The sequence below is a fragment of the Myotis davidii genome, unplaced genomic scaffold (genome assembly GCF_000327345.1).
Source record: "Myotis davidii unplaced genomic scaffold, ASM32734v1 scaffold1416, whole genome shotgun sequence".
Lineage (NCBI taxonomy): Eukaryota > Metazoa > Chordata > Mammalia > Chiroptera > Vespertilionidae > Myotis > Myotis davidii.
Window position 1 is genome coordinate 514,088 of NW_006287806.1, and position 5,437 is coordinate 519,524.

Genomic DNA, 5,437 nt, shown 5'->3' on the forward strand with positions numbered 1-5,437 from the left:
CCACCTGGGCTTTGAGAGGGGCACCAGGGCTTTGACTTTTGAAACTGGTACTGTGTAGCCAAGTGACCAATGAGGAAAGCACAGGGGTCCCAGATTAAGGGAAAGTGTCTCCAGGATATATAATACCTCAAGACAAAGAGAGCAGTGGCCATCCTTCTTAGAGACAGAGGGGTCTTAGAATTAGGAACTTTGAATTAGGATTTTATTTTATTTTTTTAATCTTTATTGTTCAGATTATTACAGTTGTTCCTCTTTTTTCCCCCCATAGCTCCCCTAAAACCTCGAGAATGACACTGTATAATACATTAGCCACCAGCTATAGTATTATGGCAATTCATATATAAATTTAAATCTTAACAAAAATAAAATTAAACTAAATTCATTTCTCCAGTCTTACTCGCCATCTCACAAATGCTCAGGAGCCAAAATGGCCAGTGGTTCCTATGTTTGGCAATGCAGATACTGACCATTTCTACCATTCAGATACTTCTATTGAAAAGTTTTCCTCTAGAAGAAAACATAGGAGAAAATCTTTGTGACATCAAAATCTAAAACTTTTGCTCTTCAAAAGACACCATTAAAAAGACTGAAAGGCTAAATGCAAAATGAGAAAGAATGTTTTCACTACATATTTCTGACAAAAGACTTATGTCTAGAATATAAAGAAGACTGTTACAATTAAATAATCATAAGGCAAAAACAATAAAACCATGAGTAAAAATAAATTTAAACAAGCACTTCACAAAAATATGTAAATTAGTAAGCACATGGAAAGATGTTCAACATCAGGGATATGCACATTGAAATAACAATGAGATACCACTATAAAATCTTTAGAAGGTTAATTTAAAAATAAATACCACCACATCGGCAAAGATGTGGATTGAATGGAACTACTAAGAACTCCATGTGGGAATGTAAAATAGTATAACCACTTTGAAAACTAGTTGTGAATTGCTTTTAAAAAGTTGAACATACACCTACCCTAAAAACTAGCCATTCAATTAATGATATTTATCCCAGAGAAATAAAAACATGTCCACAAAAACTCCTGTCCATAAATGTCTATGGAAACATTAAGAGTGCCTAAGACTACAAACAATCCAAATTCCTATTAATAAGTGAATAAACAATGGTAGTAATTACTAATCAATAAAAATGAAAAACTGCAATATACAATAGCATGCATAAGTCTCAAAGTAACTAAATTGATTAAAAAGAAGTCAGGAGGTTATCAAAAGGGAACATATGAAATACTTTCAGCAATAAAGATAGATTTTTTTAAAAAAGAAAAGAAATCAGACACAAAAGAATATATGCTATACGATTCCATTAATATAAAACTGCGAGGATGCAAACTAATCTACATTGGCAGAAGGCAGATTACAGTTGCCTAGGGCCGGTGACACAAGAAGGGATGGAATGCAAAGTGGCATGAGGAAACTTTGGGGTGCTAAAAATGTCCTGTACTTTGACTGTAGTGATGATTTCACAAATGTAAACATCTGTTAAAATTCATCCAACTGCACATTTTAAAGTTTCATCTTACTGTACATAAATCACCTCAATGATATTGATACAAACGAAGATATTGAAATTTAGAATAGCTGTGGGGAAGCACAGGACTTGGTTGGAAAATCTGTAAGGAGGATTCTCGGAAGGTCGGGGGCCTCTAAGGGGACTTTGCCAAAGGCAGCAGCCCCTGCCTTGACTTTTCCAAACAAGTCTGAGCCCCCGGGTGTTTTACTAGAATCTCTATGTTTTGTCTTTGTAGAAACATGTGCTTTCTCATGAATACTTAACCTGCTGATTGTATCTAGAGGTTAATTTTAGTTCAAACTATTACTATAGTAAAAGCCTAGCAGCAGGTCTCAACCTGTGGGTCATGACCCCTTCACAGGGGTCGCCTAAGACCATCGGAAAACACATGTATAATTACATATTGTTTTTGTGATTAATCACTATGCTTTAGAAAGGTTGCAAACCACTGGCTAAGGAGGCAGGCGAATGGGGCTGCTTGGTTCCTATAACCAAGCACTCCCTTAGCCTCTCTTTCACAGAAACATATGTCAGACTGGTCCAATCATCCATTACTCAGGGTCTGCTGGTTAGTCCCAGCAAGTAGCATATTTTCCAAACAGAATGCAGACCTTTGATTTGTGGTCTAAGGCCAATCCATTGGAAAACCTGAGTTTCAAAGGACACCAAGACACCTATTTCGAACAAATAGCATTTTTTTTTAACTCCTGCATCAGATGCCTAGCAAATCCATCCAAAGAGCTTTAAATAATTAATGAGTAAAATGAAACCTAAAATCCTCCCCACTGATCAGTCACTGTTTTAGGCTTATAGTGACAGGAAAAATCCCTTGTGGAAAGAGGCAGAATATAAATTATCAACAAGCTAATGATTACACCATTGTGCCTCTGTAAGAACCCTTGTGGGTGGTGAACACACAATGCAATATACAACTGATGTATTAGAGAATTATATACCTGAAACCTATATAATTTTATTAACCAATGTCACCCCAATACATTTAATAAAAAATAAAACTTCTACTCAGGAGAAATGGGATTGCTATATATCATTTGGGTAGATATGCCACATTTTCCCTTTGTAAAGGCTGTACCCTTTCCATTCGCACTACTGATGCAGAAGAGTTCCTGCCACAACCTCACTAACAGAGTATGTTGCCAGGATGTAACAGAGTGGTTTTAATTTAAATTGCTATTGGTGTGAATTAAAACATTCTAAATTGTGTATTATGCTAAATAAATGTAAATTAAATTTTAAAATATTTACTCTTCTCTGAAAACATAATCAGAAATGCATGACGTGAGAACAAACTTCATCGGTGCAATTTAGAAATATAAAATGTTCTTTACGTAAAAATAAATGCTGAATTATTTTTAAAAGATCCCTTCTAAAATTCAAAGAGTGAACTTGAAAAAGTGATAGTAGTATGATTGTGTCATCTTGTAATTCTTATAGCATGATCCTAAGGACACATCGCAGGTATATTTTAGGAGCAGGCTGAACAAACATGAATAGCTCTGTAAGTATAAAGATTCACAGGAGAGTCCTCGAGACGTCGGCGCTCTGTGGTGTGGGAGTTTTTTGGCATGTCAGCCTGTGTGCGTGTGCGCCGACATGGCCTCAAACGACTATACCCAGCAAGCAACCCAAAGCTATGGGGCCTATCCCACCCAGCCTGGGCAGGGCTATTCCCAGCAGAGCAACCAGCCCTATGGACAGCAGAGTTACGGTGGCTACAGCCAGTCTGGGGGCACTTCAGGCTATGGCCAGAGCACCTATGGTTCTTATGGACAGACCCAGAACACAGGCTATGGCACCCAGTCAGCTCTCAGAGTTATGGATCAACCAGTGGCTATGGCGGTGGCCAGAGTTCTGTCATCTTATGGGCAGCAGTGCTACCCTGGCTATGGCCAACAGCCGGCTCCTAGCAGCACCTCGGGAGGTTATGGTAGCAGTTCTCAGAGCAGCAACTATGGGCAGCCCCCGAGTGGGGGCTATGGTCAGCAGTCTGGCTATGGTGGACAGCAGCCTAGCTATGGAGAGCAGCAAAGCTCCTATAATCCTCCTCAAGGCTATGGACAATGGAACCAGTACAACAGTAGCAGCGGAGGTGGTGGAGGGGATGGAGGAGGTAACTATGGCCAAGATCAGTCCTCCGTGAGTGGCGGTTATGGCAATCAGGACCAAAGTGGTAGTGGTGGTGGTGGCTACAGGGGAGGCCAGCAGGACCGTGGGGGATGAGGCCGGGGTGGTGGCGGTGGTTACAATCGCAGCAGTGGTGGCTATGAACCCAGAGGTCGTGGAAGTGGCCATGGAAGCAGAGGCGGCATGGGCATAAGTGATCGTGGTGGCTTCAACAAATTTGGTGGCCCTCGGGACCAAGGATCCCGTCATGACTCCTAACAGGATAATTCAGACAACAACACTATCTTCGTGCAAGGCCTGAGCGAGAATGTTACAATTGAGTCTGTGGCTGACTATTTCAAGCAGATTGGTATTATTAAAACAAATAAGAAAACAGGCCAGCCCATGATTAATCTGTACACAGACCGGGAAACGGGAAAGCTAAAGGGAGAGGCAATGGTATCATTTGATGACCCACCTTCTGCTAAAGCAGCTACTGACTGGTTTGATGGTAAAGAATTCCCTGGGAATCCTATCAAGGTTTCATTTGCTACTCGGCATGCAGATTTCAATTGAGGTGGTGGTAATTGTCATGGAGGCTGAAGGCGAGGAGGGCCCATGGGCCGTGGAGGCTATGGAGGTGGTGGCAGTGGTGGTGGTGGCTGAGGAGGATTTCCAAGTGGAGGTGGTGGCAGTGGAGGACAGCAGCGAGCTGGGGACTGGAAGTGTCCTAATCCTACATGCGAGAACATGGACTTCTCTTGGAGGAATGAATGCAACCATGTAAGGCCCCTAAACCAGATGGCCCAGGAGGGAGACCAGAGGCTCTCATATGGGGGGGTAGCTATGGAGATGATCATCGTGGAAGCAGAGGAGGCTATGATCAAGGTGGCTACCGAGGCCAAGGTGGGGACCATGGGGGCTTCTGATGGGGCTGGTAGGGACAGAGGTGGCTTTGGCCCTGGCAAGATGGACTCCAGGGGTGACCACAGACAGGATCGCAGGGAGAGGCCATATTAGCCTGCCTCCTGAAGTTCTGGAACAGCTTTTCTTCTATACCCAAGTGTGACCCTTGTTGTTTTGTAACTTTCCAACTCCTGACCCACCCATGGGTTTTTTGTGTCGGACTATGTAATTGTAACCATATATCTGGTTCCCATTAAAAAACATTTTAGTTAGCCGTAACCAGTTTGGCTCAGTGGATAGAGCATCGGCCTGCTGACTGAAAGGTCCCAGGTTCGATTCCGGTCAAGGGCATGTACCTTGGTTGCAGGGCACATCCCCAGTAGGGGGTGTGCAGGAGGCAGCTGATCGATGTTTCTAGCTGTATCTCTCTCCCTTCCTCTCTGTAAAAAATCAATAAAATATATTTTAAAAAAACATTTTAGTTAAAAAAAAGATTCACAGGAGGTATAGCTCAGCACTATAAAGCACTGAAAAAGGTAGGCAGGCAAGAATAGCAGGAATATCAAAGTCAAAATCATTTCTTTGGTTGCCAAATCTCTCTTTTTCTTAATGGCCTCTTTGAGTTTGTTTTTTGTTTTTTTTTTTTTAATTTTGTTTTATTGCTTAAAGTATTACATAGAATAGTATATATGTCTCCTTTTTTTGACCCTTGACATTCCCCCGGCCTCCCCTACCCCTCAGTGTCTTGTGTCCATTGGTTATGCTTATATGCATGGATACAAGTCCTTCCGTTGATCTCTTATGGAATGACTGGGTCATACGGGAGTTCCATTTTTAACTTTTTGAGGAAACTCCATACTGTCTTCCA

General features: G+C 41.7%; 1 pseudogene; it reads left to right on the forward strand.

Annotated features, from left to right (window-relative positions):
- Positions 1 to 3,087: 3,087 nt before the first annotated feature.
- LOC102768515 lies at positions 3,088 to 4,841 on the forward strand (annotated as a pseudogene).
- The last annotated feature ends 596 nt before the right edge of the window (positions 4,842 to 5,437 follow it).